This window comes from Cyrtonyx montezumae, unplaced genomic scaffold, assembly GCF_038088225.1.
Source record: "Cyrtonyx montezumae isolate F1298 unplaced genomic scaffold, pur_monq_1.0 scaffold_23, whole genome shotgun sequence".
In the NCBI taxonomy this organism is placed as follows: domain Eukaryota; kingdom Metazoa; phylum Chordata; class Aves; order Galliformes; family Odontophoridae; genus Cyrtonyx; species Cyrtonyx montezumae.
The window spans coordinates 12,289,274-12,301,889 of NW_027071970.1; positions in this window are offsets into that span (position 1 = coordinate 12,289,274).

Below are 12,616 nucleotides of genomic sequence, written 5' to 3' on the forward strand. Positions count from 1 at the left end.
TGTTTAATCTGTGCACATTAATGTGAAATCAGTGCTGGAGTGCCAGCCCTGGAAATCTATTTTGCTTTCTGATTTTTCATGCGCACTTAATCCCGTGATTTCCAATGAAAGGTGGGATATTTTGAAACACTGGGCTGTCCAAGCTGGACAGCCTCGGGAAGGAAGTTCTCTGTGTGCTTGATGCCTGTTACTGAGAGGTTCAAAATACAACTATTGGTTAATCAAATAAATATCACTTCCCAGCCTCTAACATCTCAGGCAGCTAATTGACTGAGTTTATTAATGAAGGAGAGAAAATTACGCAGAAGAAATGTGAGAACTGAAGACAGAGGTATAGAATCCTTGGAAAAAAGTCCACACTGGTGTTAAGTACATCCTGGGAGAAAGTGGGGGGGCAGTGGTTTGATCCATTCCTGCATCCCAGACTCCAGGGAGCACATGGTGCTGCAATCCACAGGGCACTGCACTGCTTTCTAACTTTTTACCCCTTCCCCATTTACAGGCATGGAATGAAGCTCCCTCCAATCACCTGTCTCAAGAAACATTATCCAGCTTCCTAACCTTAAGGATGAGACCCTATCAATATTGCCTCTGCTTTTGTGCTCAGGGTAGTAGTGCAATATTGCTTATAGGGTCTTTTCTTTTGAGGGTATTCTTCATGGAGAGAAGACAGCTACAGCAGGAAAAATTAATCCTATGTGCCCATCGAGTTAAGGGAAAAGTTGTGAAATACCGAGCATTGTTAGATAGGCAAGTAATTGTGCAGAGATGTTATGTGTGACAAATAATCATGCTATTGTGGTGACTCAAGTTGTGAGTAATGGGCATATTTTTGATGCTATCACACAGGATTCAAGATGGCCTTGTGTTTAAAAGGCACAAGCAGTGATGGAAACTGCAGAAACCCATCACATCTCCATTTTAAAGCGGTGCAAGTCCCGAGATGTTTGAAGGGTGCCTATTTTACATAACGATGTAAACACCCACCAAGGAATGGGAGGAGATATATAGCCACACACGGCTGTTTCTGTGCCTGATCCTAGCCCGAAAGCCAGTGCTGTGCGAAGCAGAGCGTCGCACGAAGAGCCCGAGGCTCTAATCCCGATACCCTCTGAACAAAGTTCGTGCCTCTGCCCGGCACAGAGGGGCCCGCAGGCCGGGCACGGTGCGGGCACGGCGGGGCACTGCCCCCAGCCCTTCCCGAGAGCGGCTCACAGAGGTACGTGGGAAAGGAGCCGGGCCGGGGCTGTTCAATCTCCGTCGCCTCTCCGCTTTGTGAGAAATCAGCTGGGGGCTGACAGCAGCCGGGCCGGCCGGGTGGGTGGCCTCGCCTTCCATTTCAGGTGGTCGCCGCCGGTCCCTTTCGGGACCTCTGGGGCCCAGGCAGAGGGGTGGTGGGAGGGGATTGGGGCCGGCTCGGGGTGCGGCGGAGCGGCCGCAGCCGCGGGGCTTTACAGCCGCTCCCCGGGCAGCGCGGGGCCGCCTTGTGCGAACCGGACCGCCGCCTCCTCCTGACCCCGCCGCTGCCCTCGGTTTAACCTCCCGGGCATCGCTCCGAGGGGAGGCGACCAGCGAGGGGACAAAGCCAGGAAATTACCCCCCCCCCCCCCCCCCCACCTCAAAGCCCGGGCTCTCCCTCCGTGCCCCAGTCCGGCGGCCGGGGCCACCGGGCGGGCTGCCCCTCTTTCCCTGTTGCACTACTGTCACGGTCGCAGCGAGCAGTGCAATAATGAAAGGGCGTCAGTGCGCCGGGGAGCGGCCAGAGCCGGGCCCGGCCGGTGTGCCAGCGGGCGGGGACAGCACGGGACGTCCCGCCGGGTCCCCGCGCTGCTCGGGGACGCGCAGGGCAGGGGGAGCGGGTCCGCCTCGGCCGTCCGTGTAAATAAAGTGCCTTCCCACGTTCCGGTCGCTGCCTTTTCTTCCGGGCGGGTTTTCTTGCAGGTCTGCAGCCCCTCCTGCCTCCCAGCAGCGGCTATCGACGGGCTTTTTTGCCCGGCCGCGCTAATGGCCCGCTCGTTCTTTGTGGCAAGAAGGCGAAAACGGAAAATGGGTGTCTTCCTTAGCCGGGCAGCCTGAAAAGCAGGCTCGAGGCCTGCCCCGGTGCTGCATTCAGCGGTGGGGATGGGGGGAGTGTGGGGCGGCAGAGGAATGGTTCACAATAACGGACATCAGAGCAGCGCTGTGGCCGGAGCTGTGCCGGGAGGGCCAGGAAATAGTCCTTTGATTATTAGTGGCCATGGTGAAATGGATACTTCTATAAAAGAAGGCTGGGGAGGGGTATTTCCTTTAGCAAAGGACCTTTCCACTCTGGCTTTTTGAACCTGCACTCCTCGACCCTGTTTCTGCTTCATCATGAGTTTTTGCAGAGGAAGGTGAGTGCAGAAAACAAACCAGCTGGAGGAGGGGGACGCAATCTAATTCTGATGAAAAGGCTTTTCCAGTCAATGCTTAATTTCCTATTTCTGTTGGATTCGCTCTTTCTTCCATCTCTCACACGCACAAGCAGATGTAAGAGCTGAGCCCTTCCACGCAGTCTCTCTCGCAGTCAGCCCCCTCCCCAGCTTCACCGCCAGGCTGTGCACACAAAATGGCTGCAGCAGCCTGTGGGTGGGCATGGAGAGCTCAGGAAGCTGCTTTTCTTTTTCCCACTCCGCCTGCCCAGGAAGCCCTTCTGCTTTTCTTTTCAGTGGCATTTTGCTCTTGCATAGCTCTGTGCAAATCCAAGGGGGTCTCCAATGTGTGAGCTATGCATGGAATGGGAGCTGGGGAGGGAAATGGGCAGTTTGCATGAGAAGGGGATCACTCGGGCCCCAGTGTTTATTTTTTTGCTGACCTTCTGGGGATATGGTCAGTGAGAGCTGTGACAGCTGCTGGAAGCGGCAGGGGCTTTGAAGATTGTGAAGGTTGTGACCTCGAGGCCCCTTTCCTCTCTCTGTCCCAGGAGCTGCTGAGTCAATCACGGAAAAGGGGAGGTGAAATGGGGGCTGCTCTTTAGCCATTTTTCAATCGGTGAATGAAACAGGAAAGGACAAATGCAAGAAGAAAAAAGAGCGATTACTTCCACTTTGGTGCATTACTGAGAAGGGGGGACATCTCTTTGGCAAAAGATTATAACAATAATGGGAAACCACTGTGCTCCCGAGATCCAGCACCTTGAATAAAGGATTTGACTGGGCAAGAAGCTGATGGCAGATAAGTAACAATGAGTTACGGGGAAAGCCTACAAACTCTATTTGGTTCAAAGCTAGAGGGAATACACCTCTTAATTTTCACCTGATTCCATCTCTAGACATGTATCACTATCTTCCACCATCTCCATGACCTCACACAAACACATCTTCACCTTTGCTGAGCTTGAACCCCATGGCTGAGGCTGTTAGGAAGCCACAGGGAAGGACTGCCGTGAACATGCCAAAATAAAAGGACAAAGTACACTGCGTGTGCGTGCTCTCAAACAGCACAGGCTTGCTTGGGAATCCACACCGTGGGCAGCCCACGAGAGGGCTCTCACTCAGCCCCAGAGCCCTCTAAGCACAGAAAATGGAGTTTAAGTTTTATTTCACTTTCTAGATAACACGATCCTATGGATCTGGCCTTTTAAAATAGTAATCAGAACAGCAAACAGAGTGCCTGGCTTTGGTTGATCGATACACAGCAGAGGCAAAGAAGGCAAACAGCAGGCTTTTCTGTTAGTTTACACAGGGGGCGCTTAAATACTGTACTGGTTACATAATACTAGTTGGGGGTTGGGGATTTACACGTACTTCTATTAAATGTATCTGTGAGATTTGTTTTAAAGTGATCAACGTAAATCCAACCACAGCTTTAAGAGGAAAACTCTTGTGATTAAACCTAATAACACCAGGTAGCTCATAGTAAAGGCCTCACGTGGAGTACTGTGTCCAGTTCTGGGCTCCCTGGTACAAAACGGGCGGGGATCTCCTGGAAAGAGTCCAGCAGAGGGCCATAAAGATGATAGAGGGAGCAGAACACCTCCCTTGTGAGGAAAGGCTGAGAGAGCTGGGGCTGTTCAGCCTTGAGAAAAGAAGACTCAGAGGGGATCTGATCCACGTCTGTCAATATCTGAGGAGCAGGAGGCAAAGGGATGAGGCTGGACTCTTCTCAGCAGTGTGTGGTGATAGGACGAGGGGAAATGGCCACAGACTGAAGCATAGGAAGTTCTGCACCAATGTGATGGAGCACTGGAGCTGCACACAGAGGTGGTGGATCTCCTTCTCTGGAGACGTTCAAGCCTGGACACTGAGCTGTGCACTCTGGGCTGGGAGCTGCTTTGGCAGGGGGGTTGGACTCGATGATCTCTAGAGGTCCCTTCCAGCCTCTACAGTTTTGTGATTCTGTGATATTTACTAGAAACCAAGAGATTTCAGCCACCTCCTCCCTTCCCCCCATCTACTGTAAAGCCTTGTCCTCTACTGCAGTGGAGGGTGTCACTGCCTATAGAAGTGCTGCCACAGACAGCCATTTCCCTGCAGGAAGCAAAGGCTGCTGGTTTTTAGGGCCATATCCTGCTCCTGCTTCCACATCCAGCCCTCAAGATTCATCCAACACAGACCAAAGACAGGATATGGTCTGGCAATTATGACGAACAAGTGCTAAGCAAGAGGACAAGGCATACTTTAATAATAATAATAATTTAAAAAATCCTAGTGCCTTCTCAGATGAAATTGATCAGGAAAAACAAACAAACAAACAGAAAATAACCACAATTCATTGTTAACTCCTGAGAATTCTACTCACATGTGATATCTGAAAGCATATTCTCTTCCCCATAAGCCTTTCAGTAAGCATCCTGTTGCCATCCAAAGGGAGTAGCAGGTGGCCAAACTGCTCCACTGGAGGCTTGACAATGGCATCAGCCACCCAGCTTTTCAGCTGAAGCCTCGCTCAATCAGCACACAGCTCCTCAGACTGTCTAAACCCTTCCTGTGAACAGCGAGATTCCCCAGCAAGGCCTGGGTCTAGTAGCTCCACTTCCCCACAAAGCACCCGCTGCTCAAAAGTCAGCAGATGGGAAGAAGTGTCTCAAACTTTCACAGCTTCAGAACTGTGCTCCTCTCTTCAGTGTGCTGTCACTGGAAGCTCCATGGGCAGAGATCCCTGCTATAAAGAGCTAGCAGAGCGGCAGGTGGGTGGCTGATTGAGCATGTTCTTTGTTAGTGAACCAAAATCATCCACGTGGCACTGCATAGGACTGGGTACACTGCCAGCACTCTGTGTCAAACACCAGCTCGGCAGAATTCCTGCTTACTCACCTAGGAGGTGGGTGTGCCTTGTATTGTAAACCTCTTCAGATCTTGTGAACAGACACACAGAATGCTCAAGTGACAACGATAATAATATACCAGTAATAAAGCTACAATTTTAAGGAATCACCCAACAACAACAACCCCTGCCTTCTTCAAACACTTCTCTGCTGTGAAGGAACACTTTTGCCAGGAGATGCTACATCCTTACCAGCAGTTCACCCAATTAAAATCAGTAGGGAACTACACTTTGTATAAAAGCCTCCATCACGCTATGCCGGAAGAGAAACTTCGTTTTGTTCCTCCATCATGAATTTCCATCATATTTCAGGATGAGTTTGGGGTGACAGCAGAAAAGTCTGTTGCTTGTTTTTTGTTTTACAGAGATAGACCCTAAACACATCTCTAAATTATTAAAAATAAATAAAGCAAGAAAAATCGACAAAACCAACCCAGCATCACCACCAAAAATCATCTTTGCCCTGAGGAAAAAAAAAAAAAAAAAGGAAAAGAGACTTCCAGATCTGAAGAAAACACAGACGTACCAACAGCCTTGGAGAGGTACAGGAGGCCACTTCCATGTACAAGCCGTTATAGAAGCTGAGCACTGGCAGAATGAAAGACCCCTCACTGCCAGCCCCTAGCTCCCAGTACTAAGTGATTCATTCTGGGGGCATTGAGCAGCATTTGGAATAAGCCGAGGAGCAGTTTACAGCTATTCCCCTGTTCAATTCTTGCCCACTTTCTCTGATCAAAATCGATTCTATCTTGTTTCCCTCTTCACTCACCAACATCCCCCCTACTATTCCTACTGAAAGGCATACGCTTACAAAGGAACAAATCGAAGCAACGCAACCAAGAAAATCCACCAAGCCAATACACAGACACTTGCAAAAGCAAGAGAGCCTTTACACTGGGACGGGATGGGGGGAATGACGCTAAATTCGGGAAAAGCGGAGGCGCACTGTTCTGCATTTGCATCCTGTGTAAGGGAGCAGCGGAATGCCATCGGAGCAGGGCACGCTCTGCAGGTGGGTCACAGCCACGGGGGTCCCGCCAGCACGAGAAGCTGCCTGTGCCTGCCTGGGGCAGCGCGTTCCCCGGGAGCGGGCAGCTCTGCCCGGCTTCTGCCTCCAGTGCCCGCCGGCACGGGCAGCTCTGGAGCGGCTGGGCAGGGCAGGGCAGGGCAGGGCAGAGCCGAGCCGGGCAGAGCCGAGCAGAACTGGGCAGAGCCGAGCCGCCTCGCTGCCACCGAGGAGAACGGGGCTCGGTGCGGAGCAGCGCACCGCTAACCGCCCGAGCCCGACAGCCGCCGCACAGGGAAACCGGGCCCCGCAAACCGATTGCGTGGGGAGTTCGGAGGGACCCCGTGCACGTGGCTCTTGAAAGGACACCGCCGAATTTCACCCGCCGAGCCAGAGGGAGACCCCCCCCCCCTCCACCCGCAGCAAGGTGCGCTCTGCTCAGCACCGCCGGGCGTCCGTGGGAGGGTGGGAAAAGGAGGTACCGACACGTGGCTTTGGATCGCTCAGCTCTGCCCTAGTCACCGTCCCCAGTCTGCCCGCTTATGCACACTTCCCTCTACTAAATGCCCCTCCACTTTAGCTAACACTTGTCTTTTTTTAGCTTAAGTCATTCTTCCAGTATAATCCATAGTGTCTCAGAATGAACAAAAGATAATAATTTTCCTCCTATTTTTAAGGCTCTATATAGAATAAAATGCGATCTAGTGTCAAGGTGCTTTTCTGGCAAGAATCATCTAGACCGGGCAGCATTCCTATGGGAAAGAATGCAAAAACAGCCCGAAATAAAGCGTTCGGTCCGCATTATTATTTTGCCTTCAGGAACACCTAACGCCCGCCCAGCACTGCCATGCCGCCCCTCCCGCGGCACGAAGCCGTTGGAAGCTCCGATCCGGTGCTTTGCCGCTGGGTCCGCAGCGGCGGAGGGGGCTGCTGTGGGCAAGGAGGGGCTGGGAGTGCCGAGCCCCCTCCTCCCGGGGCCGATTCTCCTCCACGCGCGTTCCGGCTGCCGATCGGTCCCACGCAGTCTCCACCCGCCCGGCCCCTTCCCACTGGGCAGAAATCCCACTCATTATTCCCCGTCCTCGCAGGACAACAGCAACCGCCCCCCAGAGCTGCGGGGCGGCACGGCTAGGAAGCGTTAAAACCCGGGGGGTGTGGAGGGGCTGGAAACTTCAAGGCTCGGGGAGGCTTAGGATTTTCCTCCCACCACAACCGCCATGGAGGACAGCGTCTCTTTAACAGCCGCTTCCAAAGTCACAGTCACCTGCTCCTTTTTGGGTAGGGAGGAAGGAGGTTATCTCCCAGTTGAGAATCCGCACCCTAAGGAGCAAATGCCTCTGTCCCGGGATGCCCGCGGCACGCAGCCCTTGCCGAGCAGCATCCCTCCTGCCCTCTCGAGCACGGGTTTGGCCCCACTAAAGGAGGCTTCCCAAAGGGATCACACAGGGCACTTTCACCCCCAGCGGGTCCCAGGCTCGTGCTGAGTCGCTGCTGGGACTTCTGATTTCGGGAGCAGCTCACTGTTCACTGTCTGCATTTACTCATTTCTGTTAGAGCCTCGCAGGTTTAAAGCTTCAACAGTGTTTTTGGCGATGGAGTCACAAGAACACACGATGTAACTATAAAATATTGCTGTCAAGAATAAAGAATCTGCTGCTTTTAGCAAGCGGGAAGGTACAAGTGGAACAGACCAGTTATTAAACGAGTGCACCCCGCGTGCCTTCTGTATCTAAAGCAGTTACCGTGCTGCAGCAGTTCAGAACTGCTGGAAGGGCACTGTGATATGGCACTCCTGCCACAACGCCAGGAGACCGGGAAGGCTGGAAACCTTTTCTCCAGCCCTACTAGAACAGCATCTCCACGGGCAAGGAGCGCCCCGGATGCCTCCAGGTGCTCTCTAGGACAGGTACCGCCTCAGTTTTTTTGTTGTTTTCTCGGCACGAAGAGGCTCCGTTCTCCCCAAACTCCCGAGACCATCGCACTGCCGCGGGTCGCGGTCCACCACGCCCGGCTTCCTCCCGGCTCCTGCTCGGGAGCAGGGCTGTGCTCGCCGCCGAGAACTCCGCCGTGGCCGGCGGCACCGTGCCGGCAGCACGCGTGGCTGCGTGCGGGACCAAGAACAGCTTCGGCTCCGGGAGGGCGGGGCGGGGAGGAACCTCCGGCATCACCCGAGGAGCGCTGCCAGCAGGAGCCGGCTGCAGGCGCTGCTGCTCGGCATCGCGGAGCGCTCCTCCCCGGGAGCATCTTTTCGCTAAGACGCCAAGGAACGGCGGCAGGCGGCTGATGCTCAGGAACCACTGCCAGGTAGACTCGCGGAAGAACTATATCCCCTCGGCAAATGAGGGAAGCCCTGGATAACAGCCGTGCCGGCAGGGAAGGACGTGGGACACGCAGCCCCGCAGGGAGAAGATCACGTATCGGCTCGCATGGTACCAGCTCGGTCATCCAGATGACACGGGACCCTCCGAGGGAAGCGATCCAGGCAGTTACAGCAGGGGCAAGAAGCGTTCATATAATAGTAACACTTATAGGAAATGCACCTTGTGCCATATGGACACAGGTCGTTTTGTTTTGAGCTTTTGCTTTCGAGATCTCAGAATATGCAATGGGATTCTCGTACACAGGCAGGGAACTCTTTTCTCCTCCCATTAATAATCCTTTTTTGTCCTTCATTCCCCCTTACTGAAATTGAGATCGTACCTAGTTTTAACGTACAGCTAACCGCCTTCAACGCCCACTTAAAGCAAACACGCTTCGACCTCGGCAGAGCCTTACGGATCCCGTCGAAAGACAGCGATATAAACGCCTGAAGCACCACCCTACAGCCTACACTAATGCCTTACGTTTCCTTTCGAAATAACGGCAGCACCGGACTCGGCAGGGCGCAACGAAGGCGACAACGAAGGCGAGCCGCGGCCGCACAGCGGCTGCCCGCCCCCCGCCCCATCCCGGCGGGACAGCAGCGCTCGCTAGCGGCCGCTCCCAGCCCCGCTGCGGCTTTCAGGTTGGAGCGCCGGGTTAAGGGGAAGGACCCTCCCCTCCACGACTCGCCCCCTTCTCTTTTTTCTCACAGTCGCCCGGCTTGCAGCCATGCCACCCAAGTTTTTACACAGGCAATCTTAAGCGCTGTTTCCTAAGGACGGAGTAGTCAGCTGGATTTAATAGTAGAAAACATACCCCAGGAGCATAAAGGGTCCACGTGTCCCCATAGGGCACCTGTAGACCCAGGAAGCAGCGGAAGGGCACTGGCAGTCAGCCCGACCTCACCAGGCAGCAAGCACCAGGCAGGAGAGGGGGCAGCATCAGAGAACAGTGTAAGAACATTTGTGTTTAGCTGAGGCTGGAAATCCAATTCATCCATCCTAGACACTGGAAGTTTCAGCACAGCTCACATCCCAGAAAGCCAAGCTTAGAGCAATAGATGGATATCAAGACTGAGTGAAGAAGGAAGAACCTTAGGTCTGAGTCCAAACTCAATGATCCTTCAGCTGTGCAGAGCCAGGACCTGCCCAGTGCTTATACAGTTGAAAAACAAAAACACCAGACATACAGTGACTAATTAGGCTGCTTATTGTCTTGCACATATTCTCATTAATTTGTAATGGGGTTCATGGGGGTTGGATACCTCTGGGACATCACAGAGCTTCCAGGGCTCCCAACCCCAGTGAAGGGGGACACCATTTTCGCAGCAGCTGAATCCCTCACACAACAGCAGCTTGGATCAGCATCAGAGCTGTGGTAGGACGACTCCACTGTGAACTTTATTCTCATTTAGAATAATTTAGGCTTTTGTATGTTTAACCTGCTGCAATTTTAAGGGAAAGGTTGAACTACAAAATGGCCAAAGTCTACTTTCAGCATGTACTCTCCCTTCCTTTCACGTCATGGCAGCCCACAATTAAATATTGTCCTCTGTGAACATCATCCAACCCCACTGAAATTACTGACTGGAAGGAACTAACCCTGGTGTTCTGTCTTTTGCAAAGGGTAAAATAAATTAATAGGTATAAATACTCAAGGTCCTCCAAAAGAACACTGGCATGCACACAAAAATATTTCTTCCTTTAAGTATTTGTTAGAATAACTTTCAGAACTTGAAGTTTATAACAATTAGTGACTTACAGCCATAATGAATATTACAAACCATACAGTAAGCTCGAATTGCCTTGTGTTTGCTAAGGAACACACTGCACACAGCTGGTAAAGTTCAACACTTCTATCAAAGACAGCTGAATGGTGCCAGAGCTGGAGAACATGGAGACAGGCTTGAAGAAAAAACTGCTGAGTCAGTAAGGCACAGGTGGGCACTTCAAAGCAGTAAAAAAGGTGCAGGAGCAGCACGGCATGCTGCAGACCTGAGCATTTTGTAAGCCTTGGTGTCAGCAGGGAACCCGATACAAAAAGACAGCAATGCATGGCAGCCAGAAGTCAGGCACCCAGCAAGGTGCTGCTACTGGAAGGAGGCATTCCTGCAGTTCAGGCTCTGCCTACTACAGCTGTTAACCACGGTGGATCTATAGAGGCAGACAGTGATTCCAGTGCTGGAGAAGAGAGGCAAAAGATAGAACAGACTGCAGAATTAACAGGCTTTAAAATACTGCTGAGTAAGCATCAACGGTACAGGGTTTTGAATGTCTTTTCTTTTCAAGTTTGAAAATTGTATTTAACTTGAGAACTAATATATGCAATCATAATGAAATAAAGATGTTAGTTTATCTTCAGCCTTAATGTTCAGTTAAGAACAATGTGGTAAGTCCCTTCTAGTACTTTCAAATAAGTTAAAACACTTCTTATACTGAAAAGACAAAGTAAATGACAAGTGCTCAGTTCACATGCTAAGCAGTTACACAAAGCTTTAAAAAGACTCAAGAAACAGACAGTAAAAGTGTTTGCACTCAAGCATTCCTCAAAAAGAATTCCAAAAGCATATTAAGTTTGCATCATTCCACACATACATACTGTGGGGTAAATAACTCCCAAGGATGGTACTCTGCAAAGAAATAGTATAGATGATGGTATATTTTAAGTAGTTCTATATAGACAGTATACAAATAATACAAAAGAGAAGATGGCTCACCTTTAGGATGACAAGGCTCACAGGGGACTCCACGTGGGAGGGATCTCCAAGAAGAGATCCTTCCCTGGTGGTGGTCAGCCCTTAAATGGGGTCTGGGAGAGGTGGAGCCAGGCTCCACCCCTTCCACTCACACAGGTACATCACCTCCACCTGTGCCCCCATGGCTGACTCGGTGCTCACCTCAGGTGACTAATCAGTGGTTCAGGCCATGATTCAGCAGTTCCCATACAACATATACATATATATCTAATTCAGTGTTAAATAAATGCAGCATTTGACAGATTTTTCAAAGTAGATAGTTTAAAGTAAGCAGATTTCCTTCCACAATTATTCTCACTGAGAACAACTATCAATAAAGGTCCCAGTAATGCTTTTCCTAAAAGCCCTTCTAGTCTATCAGGGCAACACTGGCACACCTCCTTCTCAAAGAGCTCCTTTAACAGTACAATAAGCAAGAAGCCAGCGTGCATCTGTCAATCACTTGAAAAAACTCTATTTTGCTATCAACAGAAGCAAAATAAACAGTTTTTACTTAGCATTGAACTGCATAGAGAACTTTAAAGTCTGACATCATTAGTTAGATTATAAAAGTCATATGGAAGCATAAGCAACTAAAAAGCCCAATACATGAATGGAGATTCTCCAAGTCTGGTCCTCAGCTATGGAGGGTGCACTGGAAAGCTGAACTGTAAGCAGTCAGAGTAAATAAAAGCATTTGAATGAGATTTTGAAATCACAGTAATTCGGTTTAAAAACATACATTAAGCAGATGTTAATTGAGACCTTATAAATGTTGAAGTTTTATAAAAAGAAAAGCACATTTGCAATTGGACAAGCTACCATTTTTCACAGCTACAACCTTGTAACAGACTTCTCCTAAGATGTACATCAACTAGCCTCATTCAAGAGTCTGCCAGCACAACTTCTGTAGTGGGAACTGAAACAAATAAAACTGGCATATGGACCAAGACGAGCCACAGAGACCTTACCCTTTCCTTAGCTAAACAAATTTTCCACAAGTGCCAACAACACTTAACTAAGACTGCACAGATCAGGAATAGATGGGTTAGCTCTCCAATAGAGAGCTGGAGAACTCATTGCCAAATTTATGTCTTCATTCTTTAAGTGCTACCACTTTTTTGCAGTTTCTCATAAACCAACTTCAAAAGAAAAGCCCTCCTTTTTATTAGAGGAAAGGGCAGCTTGTTTAAACAGGGTTGGTTTTTTTGGCTTTCTTTTCAGTCATTATT